The sequence below is a fragment of the Triticum urartu genome, chromosome 7A (genome assembly GCF_056163025.1).
Source record: "Triticum urartu cultivar PI428250 chromosome 7A, HENAU_Tu73, whole genome shotgun sequence".
Classification (NCBI taxonomy): domain Eukaryota; kingdom Viridiplantae; phylum Streptophyta; class Magnoliopsida; order Poales; family Poaceae; genus Triticum; species Triticum urartu.
The window spans coordinates 742805129-742823256 of NC_141879.1; the positions used below are offsets into that span (position 1 = coordinate 742805129).

The 18128-nt window shown below is 48.3% G+C and overlaps 1 long non-coding RNA gene across 1 annotated transcript; it reads right to left on the reverse strand.

Annotated features, from left to right (window-relative positions):
* Nucleotides 1–14975: 14975 nt before the first annotated feature.
* On the reverse strand, nt 14976–17897 carry LOC147962617 (uncharacterized). Its single transcript, XR_015610906.1, has 2 exons — nt 17570–17897; nt 14976–15265 (listed from the first exon to the last, which is right to left on the reverse strand). It is a non-coding gene; the product is annotated as an uncharacterized LOC147962617 (long non-coding RNA).
* Nucleotides 17898–18128: the final 231 nt, after the last annotated feature.

The following is an 18128-nucleotide window of genomic DNA, read 5'->3' on the forward strand; positions in this document are numbered from 1 at the left end:
AGTTGAGCGATTCTCCTCCATCTTTTAGCTATAGAACTTGTTGGAGACTTCATATCTCTCAACTCGGGTATTTGCTTGAAATATTAACTTCAACTCCTGGAACATCTCATATGCTCCATGACGTTCAAAACGTCTTTGAAGTCTCGATTCTAAGCCATTAAGCATGGTGCACTAAACTATCAAGTAGTCATCATATTGAGCTAGCCAAACGTTCATAACGTCTGCATCTGCTCCTGCAATAGGTCCGTCACCTAGCGGTGCATCAAGGACATAATTTTTCTGTGCAGTAATGAGGATAAACCTCAGATCACGGATCCAATCCGCATCATTGCTACTAACATCTTTCAACACAATTTTCTCTAGGAACATATCAAAATAAACACAGGGAAGCAACAACGCGAGCTATTGATCTACAACATAATTTGCAAAATACTACTAGGACTAAGTTCATGATAAATTTAAGTTCAATTAATCATATTACTTAAGAACTCCCACTTAGATAGACATCCCTCTAATCCTCTAAGTGATCACGTGATCCAAATCAACTAAACCATGTCCAATCATCACGTGAGATGGAGTAGTTTCAATGGTGAACATCACTATGTTGATCATATCTACTATATGATTCACGCTCGACCTTTCGGTCTCCGTGTTCCGAGGCCATATCTGTATATGCTTGGCTCGTCAAGTATAACCTGAGTATTCCACGTGTGCAACTGTTTTGCACCCGTTGTATTTGAACGTAGAGCCTATCACACCCGATCATCACGTGGTGTCTCAGCACGAAGAACTTTCGCAACGGTGCATACTCAGGGAGAACACTTCTTGATAATTAGTGAGAGATCATCTTAAAATGCTACCGTCAATCAAACCAAGATAAGATGCATAAAAGATAAACATCACATGCAATCAATATAAGTGATATGATATGGCCATCATCATCTTGTGCTTGTGATCTCCATCTTCGAAGCACCGTCATGATCACCATCGTCACCGGCGCGACACCTTGATCTCCATCGTAGCATCGTTGTCGTCTCGCCAATCTTATGCTTCCACGACTATCGCTACCGCTTAGTGATAAAGTAAAGCATTACAGCGCGATTGCATTGCATACAATAAAGCGACAACCATATGGCTCCTGCCAGTTGCCGATAACTTGGTTACAAAACATGATCATCTCATACAATAAAATTTAGTATCATGTTTTGACCATATCACATCACAACATGCCCTGCAAAAACAAGTTAGACGTCCTCTACTTTGTTGTTGCAAGTTTTACGTGGCTGCTACGGGCTTAAGCAAGAACCAATCTTACCTACGCATCAAAACCACAACGATAGTTTGTCAAGTTGGTGCTGTTTTAACCTTCGCAAGGACCGGGCGTAGCCACACTCGGTTCAACTAAAGTTGGAGAAACTGTCACCCGCTAGCCACCTTTGTGCAAAGCACGTCGGGAGAACCGGTCTCGCGTAAGCGTACGCGTAATGTCGGTCCGGGTCGCTTCGTCCAACAATACCGCCGAACCAAAGTATGACATGCTGGTAAGCAGTATGACTTATATCGCCCACAACTCACTTGTGTTCTACTTGTGCATATAACATCAACACATAAAACCTAGACTCGGATGGCACTGTTGGGGAACGTAGTAATTTCAAAAAATTTCCTACGCACACGCAAGATCATGGTGATGCATAGCAACGAGAGGGGAGAGTGTGATCTACGTACCCTTATAGACCGACAGCGGAAGCGTTGTGACAACGCGGTTGATGTAGTCGTACGTCTTCATGATCCGACCGATCCAAGCACCGTTACTCCGGCACCTCTGAGTTCTTGGCACACGTTCAGCTCGATGACGATCCCCGGGCTCCGATCCAGCAAAGCGTCGGGGAGGAGTTCCGTCAGCACGACGGCATGGTGACGATCTTGATGTTCTACCGTCGCAGGGCTTCGCCTAAGCACCGCTACAATATGACCGAGGTGGAATATGGTGGAGGGGGGCACCTCACACGGCTAAGGAACGATCACGAAGATCAACTTGTGTGTCTAGAGGTGCCCCCTTCCCCCATATATAAAGGAGCAAGGGGGAGGGGGCGGCCGGCCTAGGAGGGGGCGCGCCAAGGGGAGTCCTACTCCCACCCCTTCCTTGTTGGAGTAGGAGAAGGGGAAAGAGGGGGAGAGGAAGAAGGAAAAGGGGGCTGCGCCCCTTGTCCAATTCGGACCAGAGGGGGGGCGCAGGCCTCCTTCCTTTTGGCCTCTCTCCTCTATTCCCGTATGGCCCAATAAGGCCCATATACTCCCCGGCGAATTCCCGTAACTCTTCGGTACTCCGAAAAATACCCGAATCACTCGGAACCTTTCCGATGTCCGAATATAGTCGTCCAATATATCGATCTTTACGTCTCGACCATTTCGAGACTCCTCGTCATATCCCCGATCTCATCCGGGACTCCGAACTCCTTCAGTACATCAAAACTCATAAACTCATAATATAACTGTCATCGAAACCTTAAGCGTGCGGACCCTACGGTTCGAGAACAATGTAGACATGACCGAGACACGTCTCCGGTCAATAACCAATAGCGGGACATGGATGCCCATATTGGCTGCTACATATTCTATGAAGATCTTTATCGGTCAGACCGCATAACAACATACGTTGTTCCCTTTGTCATCGGTATGTTACTTGCCCGAGATTCGATCGTCGGTATCTTAATACCTAGTTCAATCTCGTTACCGGCAAGTCTCTTTACTCGTTCCATAATACATCATCTCACAACTAACTCATTAGTTGCAATGCTTGCAAGGCTTATGTGATGTGCATTACCGAGAGGGCCCAGAGATACCTCTCCGACAATCGGAGTTACAAATCCTAATCTTGAAATACGCCAACCCAACATGTACCTTTGGAGACACCTGTAGAGCTCCTTTATAATCACCCAGTTACGTTGTGACGTTTGGTAGCACATAAAGTGTTCCTCCGGCAAACAGGAGTTGCATAATCTCATAGTCATAGGAACATGTATAAGTCATGAAGAAAGCAATAGCAACATACTAAAGGATCGGGTGCTAAGCTAATGGAATGGGTCATGTCAATCACATCATTCTCCTAATGATGTGATCCCGTTAATCAAATAACAACTCTTTTGTTTATGGTTAGGAAACATAACCATCTTCGATTAATGAGCTAGTCAAGTAGAGGCATACTAGTGACACTCTGTTTGTCTATGTATTCACACATGTATTATGTTTCCGGTTAATACAATTCTAGCATGAATAATAAACATTTATCATGATATAAGGAAATAAATAATAACTTTATTATTGCCTCTAGGGCATATTTCCTTCACATGGCAGCCTCGGAGGCAGCACAAGAAGCAATCTGGGTGAAGGAGTTCATTACCGACCTAGGAGTTATTCCCAATGCGTCGGGCCCGATGACTCTCTTCTGTGACAACACTAGAGCTATTGCCCTTGCCAAGGAGCCCAGGTTTCACAGGAAGACCAGGCATATCAAGCGTCGCTTCAACTCCATTCGTGAAAATGTTCAAAATGGAGAGATAGATATTTGTAAAGTGCATACGGACCTGAATGTCGCAGATCCGTTGACTAAGCCTCTTCCTCGAGCAAAACATGATCAACACCAGAACTCTATGGGTGTTTGATTCATCACAATGTAACTAGATTATTGACTCTAGTGCAAGTGGGAGACTGTTGGAAATATGCCCTAGAGGCAATAATAAAATGGTTATTATTATATTTCCTTGTTCATGATAATTGTCTATTGTTCATGCTATAATTGTGTTACCCGGAAATCATAATACATGTGTGAATATATAGACCACAACATGTCCCTTATAAGCCTCTAGTTGACTAGCTCATTGATCAACAAATAGTCATGGTTTCCTGACTATGGACATTAGATGTCATTGATAACGGGATCACATCATTAGAAGAATGATGTGATGGACAAGACCCAGTCTTAAGCATAGCACAAGATCGTGTAGTTCGTATGCTAGAGCTTTTCTAATGTCAAGTATCTTTTCCTTAAACCATGAGATTGTGCAACTCCCGAATACTGTAGGAATACTTTGGGTGTGCCAAATGTCACAACGTAACTGGGTGACTATAAAGGTGCACTACGGGTATCTCCGAAAGTGTCTATTGGGTTGGCACGAATCGAGACTGGGATTTGTCACTCCGCATGACGGAGAGGTATCTCTGGGCCCACTCGGTAAAACATCATCGTAATGAGCTCAATGTGACTAAGGGTTGGTCACGGGATGATGTGTTACAGAACGAGTAAAGTGACTTGCTGGTAACGAGATTGAACGAGGTATTGGGATACCGACGATCGAATCTTGGGCAAGTAACGTACCGATGACAAAGGGAATTGAATACGGGATTGATTGAATCCTCGACATCGTGGTTCATCCGATGAGATCATCGTGGAATATGTGGGAGCCAACATGGGTATCCAGATCCCGCTGTTGGCTATAGGCCGGAGAGTTGTCTCGGTCATGTCTGCATTGTTCCCGAACCCGTAGGGTCTACACACTTAAGGTTCGGTGACGCTAGGGTTGTAGAGATATTAGTATGCGGTAACCCGAAAGTTGTTCGGAGTCCCGGATGAGATCCTGGACGTCACGAGGAGTTCCGGAATGGTCCGGAGGTAAAGATTTGTATATAGGAAGTCCAGTTTCGGCCACCGGGAAAGTTTTGGGGTCATCGGTATTGTACCGGGACCACCAGAAGGATCCCGGGGGTCCACCGGGTGGGGACACCTATCCCGGAGGGCCCCATGGGCTGAAGTGGGAAGGGAACCAGCCCCTGGTGGGCTGGTGCGCCCCCCATGGGCCTCCTCCTGGTGTTAGAAACCCTAGGGGTGGGGGGGGCCTCCACCTGGCTTGGGGGCCAAGCCACCCCCCTTGGCCGCCGCCCCCCCATCTAGATGGGATCTAGAGGGGCCGACGCCCCCCTGGACCCTATATATAGTGGAGGGGAGGGAGGGAAGCCACACCCAAGTCCCTGGCGCCTCGCTCTTTCCCCGTGACACCTCTCCCTCTCGTTGGTGCTTGGCGAAGCCCTGCCGAGATCCCGCTGCTTCCAGCACCACGCCGTCGTGCTATTGGATCTCCATCAACCTCTCCTCTCCCCTTGCTGGATCAAGAAGGAGGAGACGTCTCTCCCAACCATACGTGTGTTGAACGCGAAGGTGTCGTCCGTTCGGCGCTCGGTCATCGGTGATTTGGATCACGACGAGTACGACTCCATCAACCCCGTTCTCTTGAACGCTTCCGCTAGGGATGGAAATTTTATCCATGGATCCGGATACCCGTGGATACCCAACCCGAATGGGCAAGGGTATGGAGCGCATTCCTGCCCATGGATCCGTGGATCTGGATACCCGCGAACAGCCGGATTGGGCATGGGTATAATTTCTGCTCCACGGATATCCAATGGATACCCATATGACAGGTAGGGCCATATGGCAGTGACACAAGACTAAGCACACGTCCAGCATGGCAGTCACAGAAGTCAAAGCCCGGCCCATGTCCCCTAATCCCCCACAACCCCACTAACCTAATAATTATTAAACCTAATCTAATCTCTTTGTCAATCCCCAGTCACCCTGAGTCCACCTCCCTCCTCAGCGTGGCGGTGCTCTGCGCCTCAGGAATCACGACCGCCGCCCCCGCCCCCGCCCCCCGCCTCTCCCTGGCCGTCCATCCCAGCGCGACCGGCCTCTGCGACTAGCATCCCGAGTCCAGCACTCCAGCTCCCTCCCCAGCGTGACCGGCCTCAGCGAGACGGCGACCAGCATCGTCTAGATGGCGACAGGCCTCGGCGACCAGCACGGCAGCACATCGACGACCGGCAGACCGCAAGATACCCAAGGTCCGTGACCGCCCATCCCACTCCCTCTCTCCTTCCCCAACCAACGATCGATCTGTTTCTGACCAAGCTGCCGCTGCGTGCTCTGTTTCTCTGAGCAAGAGTAAACCTTTAATGGAAGGGGGCAAGGGCAACCATGGGAAGGGCAGGGGCGGGAGTGTTAGTGTCCCACGGAGAAGTTTGCGTGGTCGGCAACCAGCAGTGGAGGTTTCATGCACCGGCGAGCAACATGGTGTCGACTGCAGCACCATCAGCACTGAAAACGGTTATTGCTACAGTTTTTGCAACTCAGTGCTCTCCTTGCTTGTGATCTACGAGAGATTTTATATAAACTAGCATAAACTATGTTCTGTTGCATTTGTAGAAATTACTTTCTTATCAAATTTTGTCATAAAGTAGCTTTATTAATATTATTTCTTCTAGTACTAGGAACAATTCACTGACATCACCTTTGTACAATTTAATTTTCTTATTAAATTTTGTCATAGAGTAGCTTTATTATCAACATCTTTGCTATAATTGGAAATCATCTACCGACCATTACTATGCAGAATTTTCATTAGTGCTAGACATATGTGTAATATCATTTCTGCATGAGAGCACTGAGTTGATGGCATCTTGCATTCTTTTGTCAGCTCTCGAAAGCAGTGTTGCTCCTACAGCGGATGTCTCAGGCGTGGCTGGAGCTGTTGTGGTCGCAAGTTCAACTCCACAAGAGGGTACCAGTACAACAGTGGAGCAACCAAAACTGACCGGCTCTAGAAGGAAGCATACATCAGATGTATGGGATGATTTTAAGTCAGAACTAATCAATGGGAAATGGCAGGCAATATGCAACTGGTGTCATAAGGCATATGCTGGAGAATCAACCTCTGGTACGTCACACTTAAGGACTCATCGTAATAATTGTCCAGCTCGGCATGCACCAGTGGGTCCACAACAAAGTAAATTAAAGTTGTCAAAAAGTGGGAATGGGAAAGTAAATTTGGAGACCTATGTTTTTGATCAAGAACTTGCTAGAAAGGAACTTGCATTGATGATATGTGTGCATGAGTACCCTCTGTCTATTGTTGATCATGCTGGATTCCAAAAATTTTGTGGTACGTTGCAACCAATGTTCAAGGTGGTGTCTAGAAATACCATTAGGCAGGACATCATAAATATGTTTGGTGTCCAAAAGAATAGCATGGTGAAGTACTTTGCAAAGTTTGAGAACCGAGTAGCCATCACAACAGATTTGTGGACGGCTGGCCATCAAAAGAGGGGCTATATGGCTGTAACTGCACATTATATTGACGCTTCTTGGAACCTAAAGAGCTTCCTAATGAGGTAACCAATTAACCATGTCTCTATCTAAATCATTGTTATTCTGAAATAGATGTATTAATTATTGTTACTTTGAACCTAAATATTTCCTTACTTTTTATTGTATAGGTTTGTTTATGTTCCATGTCCACACAATGCTGAGGTTATATGCGAAGCACTACATGCATGTCTTGTTGAGTGGCACCTTGAGAAGAAGATATCCACGGTGACCTTGGATAATTGTACATCAAATGACAAGGCTATGGAAATTCTTCCAGATAAGTTGGACACCTCTTCTCTTATGTTGCAAGGATCTTTGTTGCATATGCGTTGCGCTGCTCATATATTAAATCTGATTGTAAAAGATGGATTAGATGTCATGGAGAAAGGGATTGAGAGGGTACGAGATAGTGTTGCATTTTGGTCAGCCACACCTAAAAGACATGAGAAGTTTGAAAAGATGGCACACCTTTTGAACAATGAATACACGTGTAGATTGGCTCTTGATTGTAAAACTAGGTGGAATTCTACCTACATAATGTTAAAAGGTGCATTGCAATACAAAGATGTTTTTGAAAGACTTTCAATACGTGAAAAAAATTTACTTGTCCAACTGGAGAAGATTGGGTCTTTGCTAAGGAGGTTTGTGATAGGCTGAAAGTGTTCTTTGATGTCACAGAGTTGTTGTCAGGCACTTCATATGTTACAGCTAGTCTTTTCTTTCCGCAAATATGTGGCATTCGGTTGGCAATTCGTAAATGGGAAACTAGCAAACATAGTGTCATAAAAGCTATGTCCAAGGAAATGAAAGACAAGTTCGAGAAGTATTGGACAGATGTCCATGGTCTTATGGCTATTGCCACCGTCCTTGATCCGCATTATAAGATGCATATGTTGAAGGCTTCATTTGGGTCATTGTATGGAACTGAACATGCATCCATAGAAGTTGATAAAATAAAGAAGTTAATGCTAGATTTGCTGGTTGAATATCAAGATGTATCTCAGTGTGTCGAAACATCTACTGTTGGAAGCACCCCAGCTGTTCATAATGGTGGTGTGGATGAAATTTTGGGTGCATTTGAGCAATACGTGTCTTCACAACCTGTTACTCCTTCTCAAGTTCACACTGAATTGGACATGTACTTGGGTGAGCCCCTTATTCGTAGAACAACAGATTTTGACATTGTTAATTGGTGGAAAGTTGGAGGTGCCAAGTACCCTACTTTGCAGAAGATTGCTCGTGATATATTACCCATCCCTGTTACATCTGTGGCATCGGAGTCAGTATTTAGTACTAGTGGGAGGTTACTTAGTGCACATCGCAGTCGGCTTACACCAAGCATAGCCGAAGCTCTTATGTGTATGCAAGCTTGGTCACGAGCGGACATGTTAGGTAATCTTGTTAATTATCATTTTTATTCGGTTTCTTTGTGCTATGCACAAATTAATTTTTTGCTTCATCTTTGCATTAGGTGATATCAACTTCGCTTTGCAAGCGGTTCAATCTATTCTTGAGGATGAAGAAGAAGTGATGGTAACTCCTTGTTCTCATCTCAATTTATTCTGCTGGGTATGTTGGGTATGGTTTATACGTTTAAATAACAAGTGACATGTGGGCAGTGCACTATTTATTTTAAGATATATACTTGTGAAGGTGTGGTTGATGGTTGGACTTAGATTAGATGCCACGTTTTCATCCTTCATGCATGTGCAGTCAAAACTAACTTGTTTATTAATGCTTTCCTTTTTATCTCAGGATGAGAATGAGCCCATCATTACTGAAGACTAATTTGGAGCCAAGTGTGCTCATGTGGACATGTGGCTGGGTCTCCAATTACTAGTGCACATACTGTTGGAAGTGCATTTGGATTTTCAAATATGTTACATCCTTTATTTATGCAAATTCGGTTGTGATTAATAAGATCTTAGAACTTTGGTTCTGATGTAATAAGAATCTAAGACCATAATTCTACTATGATACTGCTTGAGTTGTCAACTTGTCATCGTGTGGTCTACTTCAGTTTTTTGATGAAATAAGATTTAAGACAAGTTTTTTACTATCAGACTATTTGTGTTGTCGTTGTGCATGTGGACAATGTTTGAACAGCGTATGTGTACTTGCTGCCTACTTATCCTTATACCTTATGTTGTCATTTGTGATTGAACGATGATGAGTTATTTTGATCTTTGGGAAGGCTTTATGCCTATTTTACTATGCCCATGGAGCTCCACGGGTATTTGGGTATCCAATGGGTTTGGGCATGGGCACAAGTTGTGCCCATGGATACTTTGGTGGATGGGCAAAAGGTAGGAAGATGGGTCATGGATTGGATTTGGACCGGCTCCACCCGCCCCAAACCCGACCCATTGCCATCCCTAGCTTCCGCTCGCGATCTACAAGGGTATGTAGATGCACTCCCCTTTCCCTCGTTGCTAGATGACTCCATAGATTGATCTTGGTGACGCATAGAAAATTTTAAAATTCTGCTACGTTCCCCAACAACTCCTTCCTTCTCACATCGGCATTTATCGTCACGTGCGAAGCCTTCCTCCGAATCCCTCCACACTTCAGCTTATGGCTCAAGACCTTCAATGTGAAGCTCCAGGTGATCGAGGGAAGACAGGTGGAGTGCGGTGGTGCCATAGTGAGCAAGCTTACTAATGCTCCTTGGCTTAAAGGATCCTTTACAGAATCTTCAAATTTATGGCAGCGGGAGTGGTTCTACATCACCGAGCCCCGTGGTTCCAAGTGGGCCGCCGCGCCTGCGTTTCGATCTAGCCCTCCGACTTAGCTTGCATCGTGGATTAATAAGGGGCTAGATTGGGGATCAATTGACAAAGTGTGAACTCTGCAGATCCGCATCCAAAGCCTCCTTGATAAGGACCTCGATCTCATCAACGTGGTCCAAGTAATGCTAGTTCGCCGGATACTGCCATGCCAGCGACGGCCTCTCCGTATGTGGGAGTTTAATCCGGAAGGACCACAGATGCTTCAGCACTTCTTCGGCATGACGCACGAAGGAATGTGTAAGTTGTTCTTTGGGAAACGGAAACAGTGGCCGGACACCACCGAGGACATCGGCCTCGACTGCAACCATCCGGATACCCCAGTAAGCGGTTATCTCCCGAATACTTTGTAGTTGAGTATGTTGTAATATGTTACAAAGCAAAACTGCCTTTTCCTAGGGCTGGATAAAGAAAGCGGAGCGAATCAGGTGTTCGGCCCCCCTCCCCGAAGACTCAGCGGATTCTGTACTAACAAGGATGCTGGCCCCGGCACCGTACTAGATGCCTATAGAGGAGAACAAAGCGGGAAGTGGGGAGACAAAAAGCGGCTTCCACCCTGAAGGTATACCAGGCACAGCGTCCGGGGGAATCAAAATTCCCTCGTCCGAAGACATAAGTGAGGGAGAAGTCAAGGTATCTTCTCCCCAAGGTAAGAAAAGGGCCGCCTTCGAAGATTAGGAGGAAAGGGCTCCCAAACGAGGCAAGATGCCATCGTCAGGCGGCTCGAGCTTGGAAGACGATGTTGTCGCACAGTTTGATAATGAGGATAAACCTCTAGCCAAATGTAAGTTGAACAAGGGAGTTTTAAACATATCCCGTTCCTTTCCTTCTACCAAAGTAACATTGGGGATACATATTCTGTAGTCCGGCACACTGTCCTCTTCAACAATCCTCCTCCTTCGGGGACCTTCTTCTGGACATGATGGAGAGCGAAACACCTCTGCCAACTTCCTCGCCCAATAAGGCGGGCGACTGTGAAGTGTCATCCCGGAGGGTCTCTCCCGATCAGCAAGCAGTGCGGGGGATGAAGAAGACATTACCCGGAGGTGATACCGCAGTCGCACGGGGTTCGGGGGCCAACAATGAAGGCCCCAGACTATCCGGTTTACAGCCATAGATGATCTCGGGGATGAGCAAACAGGTTCCCTCAAAGGGAGGCCGTGTTCCAACAGCGGCTTCCGAAGATCCGGAAGCGCCAGATACATTAACGAACATGCTGCGACAAGCGTCCGTCTCGGAGAAACACCGTACCTTGATGGGTACGGCTATTGAGAGGGTTCTGTCCGAGAAGAGCGGATTGCATGAAGCCTTCGCGAGCCTACTAAGAGCCTTCGAGGTTTGTGACGTAATATTTTCAACTGTGCTTTATTCACAAGATGCACCTATATATAGGTAGTAGCCCCTGAGACTCGGATCGGCTTCCCAAGGGAGGCGATCAGAGGATTAAAAAAGAGATATTCTCAGGGAATAACATGATTAAATTGGAACACAGGCAATTTCCCCGTCGGTAACTGAGGGAGTCCTGGACTAAGGGGTCCTCGGGCGTCCGGCCTGTTATCCATGGGTCGGACTAATGGGCTGTGAAGTGATGACCCACAAGTATAGGGGATCTAACAACGAAGGAATTCGCTGCCCACCACCACCCACTTAGTAGCCTCTGTCGACGATTTAACCAACATGCTCGATTTCGACTCTGTAAACATTGATGACATGGACGATGATGTAGGAGAGGAACAGGAACCAATGCCCACAGGGCACTGGACAACCACTTCATCACATGACATATACATGGTGGATACACCCAAATAAAATGATGACGATGAACGGGAGTAGACAGCGGAGGATGACCCCTCCAAGAAGCAAACAAAGCGTCGGCGTAGGCGCCGCTCCAAATCCCGCCTCGGCAAAAACAGCGATAACAGCGCAAGAGAAAATAACACTCCAGTCGACTCCAGAGGAAACGACGACCACATTGTTCTGGCGGCAGAGCACGATGAAGCTGCAAACGGCGAACATAGTACGGATCCGACGTCCGAACATGGCGACGCCGAGGATAAACCTCATCAAACCCCCTATGGGGAGGAAAACAGTCCGGACGAAGATGCACACATCATCCCGGAAACACACTTGGAGCAAGAGAACCTCCGCAGAAGGCTTATTGCTACAGCGAGGAGTCTGAAGAAGTAGAAGCAAAGGCTTAAGGCAGAACAAAATACGCTCAACAGCAGGTGGAACAAAGTGCTCGACAACGAAGAAAAGTATGGTGGAGGTTACCACACAAAGAGCTATCCAAAGCACAAGCTATTACCCGAATTCGATGATGAGGCCTTAGAGCCCATATAGTCGAAAAATAAAACGGCCAACCGGCCGGATCAACCACCTTGTGGCCGCGATAGAGCGGCTAACAAAGTCGGACATAAGTCAATGCACGATCTATGTGAGGACTTGCGCCAAAAATCCAGTATGACCAGATCCATCTATGGATCTAGGAAGCGTGCTCTGGCACAAAATCAAAAACGAATACTACAACCGTCCGAACGCCATGATATATCCAAATACAGGGGTGCCGCACACCCCCTATGTTTCACCGATGAGGTGCTGGACCACGAATTCCCAGAAGGATTCAAACCAGTGAACATAGAGGCGTACGACGGGACCACAGACCCCGGGGTCTGGATTGAGGACTTTATCCTCCATATCCATATGGCTCGCGGAGACGATCTCCATGTCATTAAGTACTTTCCCCTCAAGGTTAAAGGACCAGCTTTGCACTGGCTGAAAAGCCTCCCCGAAAACTCAATTGGAAGTTGGGAGGAGTTGGAGGACGCTTTTCGGGCTAATTTTCAAGGGACCTATGTCCGACCTACGGATGCAGACGATTTAATTCATATAATTCAACAGCACGGAGAGTCAGCCCGAAAGCTTTGGAACAGGTTTCTCACTAAGAAGAACCGAATCGTCGACTGTCCGGACGCCGAAGCCTTAGCAGCTTTCAAACACAGCGTCCGAGACGAATGGCTCGCCAAACACCTCGGCCAAGAAAAACCGAGAACAATGGCAGACCTGACAAGCCTCATGACCCGCTTTTGCGTGGGCGAAGATAGATGGTTAGCCCGTAGTAGCACCAGCGACCCAAGCACTTCCCAAGTCAGGGGTGGCAATGGAAAACCATGACACAGTAAAAACAAGCGTTGAAATAAAGAAGACAGCCCAGATAATACGGCGGTCAACGCCGGATTCAGGGGCTCTCGACCAGGTCAGCGGAAAAAGCCTTTCAAAGGCAGCAGAGATGGACCGTCTAGCCTAAACAAAATTCTCGACAAACTATGTCAGATTCATGGCACCCCCGATAAACCTACAAATCACACCCACAGAGAATGCTGGGTCTTCAAGCAGGCCGGTAAGCTAAACGCCAAACACAAGGGGGGGGGGAGACACCAAGCGAAGACGAGGATGAACCTTGCCAGCAAAGCACTGGAGGATAGAAAAAATTCCCACCAGAGGTTAAAACAGTAAACATGATCCATGTGACGAAGAGGAGAAGCAAACGTGCACTCCGAAACACATGCGCCGTAGAGCCCGTCACCCCTAAGTTCAACCCCTGGTTGGCCTGCCCGATCACCTTTGATCGCAGGGATCACGCGACAAGCATCCGGCTTGAAGGATTGGCTGCCTTGGTGTTAGACCCAATAATAAACTAATACCATCTCGCACGAGCCCTTATGGACGGCGGCAGTGGTCTAAATCTGATATATCAGGACACAGTCTGCAAAATGGGGATAGACTCGACAAAAATCAGCCGCAGCAATACTACCTTCAAGGGAGTAATACCAGACCAAGAGGCCCGCTGCACGGGCTCTCTATTACTAGAGGTTGTATTCGGTTCTTCCGACAATTTCCGAAGTGAAAAGTTAACTTTCTACATCGCTCCATTCCGAAGTGGCTATCAAGCACTACTTGGAAGAGCGGCTTTTGCTCGTTTTAATGCAGTACCGCATTACGCTTCTCTCAAGCTTAAGACGCCCGGTCCACGTGGCACCATCATAGTTAGTGGAAATATTGGGCGTTCTCTACGCACGGAAGAATGTGCGGCGGCTTTAACAACCGAGCACTAGACGGCCTCACCAACCAGAATAAATGACAGGTCGTCAAGACCACGGACACGGTTAGACGAGTCCAGCGCATCACTACATATACATGAGATTGGTTTGATGGTTAAACCCTCATAGACGGTACCAGGGGCTTCCCGCGTGTAATCAGGGCTAGTTCGGCTCAACTTGACTCATCTTGAATTTTAATGGTTTATTGATAATAACCAATTTTCTTGCACGGCAACTTTCACCTAAGTTCTTCTCTTTTACAGATGACAACCGCGCTACACCCGTCCAGGACACGGCACAACAGATACACAGGCGCAGACGTGCAGCAGGGACCCGCTCAAAGGTTTCTTTTTTCAGATTAAGACCCTGCGTAAACCTTTTTTACTGTCTCTTGTTGTTCACATCCTATGGATACTCAATACAACCGAGAAGGATTCCGACGTTATTGGCATGTGGCCACGTCAGGATATTGCACGTACCTGGACACTCGGGGTTTATTATTAAGGGCATTGTTCAGCCCGGTATATGTTATACAGACCGAATACCTTAGTGAGTGTTCGGCGTCGCGAGTTTGGCCTTATATGCATCAGCTCCGAATCATGTCTTTGGTCAAATGTTGGGTTTGCCCGGCTCCCATGTTTTGGTACCTTATGTTCCGCTATATCGACTAAGGTAGCACTGGGAGAACTGCTGCGATTGTGCCCTGGTTCATTCGGATGAGCACCTCAGTAGAGAAAGCCGAAAACTGATTGTCATGATACAGCGCGAGACTGGTCAACCACTCGATGACTGTGACGCCCCCAATTTGACCGTACACTAATCATACACGCAAATGTGTACGATCAAGATGAAGGACTCACGGGAAGATATCACAACACAACTCTAGACACAAATTAAAATAATACAAGCTTTATATTACAAGCCAGGGGCCTCGAGGGCTCGAATACATAAGCTCGAAAACACAAGAGTCAGCGGAAGCAACAATATCTGAGTACAGACATGAGTTAAACAAGGTTGCCCTAAGAAGGCTAGCACAAAAGCAGCAACGATCAAAAAGGCAAGGCCTCCTGCCTGGGAGCCTCCTAACTACTCCTAGTCGTCTACAGTCTTCACATAGTAGTAGGCATCCTCCAGGTAGTAGTAGTCATCAGTGGCATCGTCTGGCTCCTGGGATCCGTCATCTGGTCGCAACAATCAGGTAAGGGGGAAAATGAAGTAGCAAAGCAACCGTGAGTACTCATCCAAAGTACTCGCAAGACTTACATCAGATCTAAACTAAGTATGCATCTGTATCAAAGGAATGGGTTGTATATGTGGACTGGGCTGCAGAAATGCCAGAATAGAGTGAAGGCCTAGTCCTATCGAAGACTAGCATCTTCTGGAAACCACCATCTTGCAGCAACAGGAGGGAGTAGAGTAGCATAAAGTAAAGTAGTAGAAGTGTTATCAACCTCGGCCAGAGATCCTTTCTCGACTCCGTGCGAGAAAGCAATCCCAGAGCCATACTATCCAGTTATCATCACAGTTATCCAGTTCTAGTTGTATCGGTCGGGATACAACTCCAAGTGTCCGTTACCGTAGGACAGGCTATCGATAGATGTTTTCTTCCCTGCAGGGGTGCACCAACTTACCCACCACGCTCGATTAACTCCGGCTGGACACACTTTCCTGGGTCATGCCCGGCCTCGGCCAAACAATACGCCGCAACCCGACCTAGGCTTAATAGAGAGGCCAGCACGCCGGACTAAACCTATGCCCCCAGGGGTCATGGGCCATCTCCCGGGAACTCCCTCACATTGCGTACGCGGCCCGTGAGCAGACCTAGCTACCTCCTTCAGCAAGGTAGGTGCTTACCAGTCCAACCCGGCGCGCGCCGCTCAGTCGCTGACATCTATTAAGCTTCGGCTGATGTATACGACGCAGAACGCCCATACTATACCCACGTGATGGTTAGTGCTATCAGGACAGAGGCCACTCGGATCAAATATCCAAATCGTAGTGGATTAGGAGCACGCGGTAACGAGCAGAGACTCACGATCGATGTGACCCCGTCGCCCCGTCTCGAGTACTTGCGGCAAAGGCTAAGAATGCCCGGCCACGCCTCGTAAGTATCTCGCGGGCACCTTCCAGGTCAACCCGACTCCACATCACTCGCAATTAAGCTCGCGCGGGTACCCCTCAGGGCCGACCCGTCTTTAGTAACAAGGCTCAGTGCAAAGTCATAGTAACCATAGTAACTGTGTGTCTAACACCAAGGGGAAAACCCGAGGAATCACCCCTGGTGAATTCCACTCGATGTTATCATCAAGGTGAACGTAAGAGGATCCACCCTCGAGGTTCACACTTGAGGGGTTGCACGATAGAGCCGTATCGGAAGTGGTTAAGGAGGAAATCACCCTCGATGACCACGCATCGGAAGTGTACAAGGTTTTTCGATCCGAGCTACGGTTTATTTAATATGATTTTCTAAAGTTTTAAAATGAATTTCTAAAATTTCAGGAATTATTATTAATTCGAAAATAAATAGGAAAAAGCTATGCGTACCCAACTGTGGGATAGCCATAGTGGCTTACAGGTGGGACCAGAGGGCTGGGTTGACCAAGTCAACATGTGACTAGTCAAAAATTGGTACTATTCAGTGGGCCCCAGATGTCATTGACTATAGTTGAATTGATTTTGTTTATTTAGTTTAATCACCAGGGAACCCACATGTCATAGGGTAGACACTAATTAACCTAACTACTAATTAGCTCCTAAGCTAATTGGCACAGGGCCAGCCACACACACAGAATCACACACGTACACACACCACGCAACACACTCGGCCATGGCCTTGGCCATGGCCAGCCACAAGCAGCCGTATAGAAGAGCAGCGGCATCAACGAGCAAAAACAGCAGCGCATCGGCCTAAGTAGCAGCTATGGCAGCAGAAGCAATGACGGGTAGCAGCGGCAAGTGCATAGCAGCAGCTAGCAGGAGCACCAGCAGGCAAGAAACAGCGGCACCCGAGCAGCGGCAACAACAGCAGTACAACGCGGGCGCACGCAGGAGGCTGATGGTGCGCGACCAACTCGCCAGGAGCAGTGAGCGGCGCGGGAGCGGAGCTCCGAGCGCGCGACGGCAAAGGCGGCCAGCAAGCGCTGGTGCTGACGGCTGCGTGCGTGAGCAGGGGCGCGGCTGGAGTGGCGAGCAGCTGCTTGGGTCACGGACGGCGCGGGGGCTTCGGACGACGACGGCAACACGACGGGCGGACGCAGTAGAGAGCAGCACCGGGCGCGCGGTCAGCGACGGCGGCCATGGCCGGGAAGACCAGGACGTGATCAGGGGATGGCTGGAACGCGGCAGGACTCGGCCAGGGGTGGCGCGCACGGGCGCCGTGGCGTGATGCGTGGACGCGGACCGCAGCCGACGGAGTTTGGAGGCGCAGGACGGTGACAAACGGAGTCGGGGAGAGGCGAAGAAAGGGGGAACGGGTGGAGGCTCACCCAGATGAGGCCGTGGACGAGCTTGGCGAGGCCGAGAGGCGCCGGTGGTGGAGATCGACGGTGAGGTCGCGCGGTGGCCGTAGCTGAGGAAGAGGAAGAGGAAAAATGCGACGGCGGTGGTGCTCTCGGTCCCGATCCAGTGTCGAGGAAGAAGAGCCGGACCACGACGGAGCTCCCGGACTTGTCGGAGCGGCGAACGGGCGACGGTGGCCGCGAGCTTCACGGTGGCGAGGCCATGGCGGAGAGGAGAAGCAGCAGCGCGTGGGGGAAGGGGTTCTCGTGGGGAGAGGGAGAGGCGGATAGGGCGAGGGGAAGTGGATAGAGTTGCCAGGGGTGTCGTGGGCGAAGCCCTTATCCATCCACGGGCTCCTGTAGCGGCGTGGACGGCAAGCTGGCTTGGAGGGGACGAGCGAGCGCGGGCACGGTCGGAGGAGCAGTAGGAAGGAGGGAGACAGGGGTATTGCGGGCTGGGCCGTCCAGTTTGTTAGATGGGCCATAGTGCCTAGTAGATTAGGCCTTTTATTTTGTACTTTCTGTTTTATTTATTTATTTCCTACTT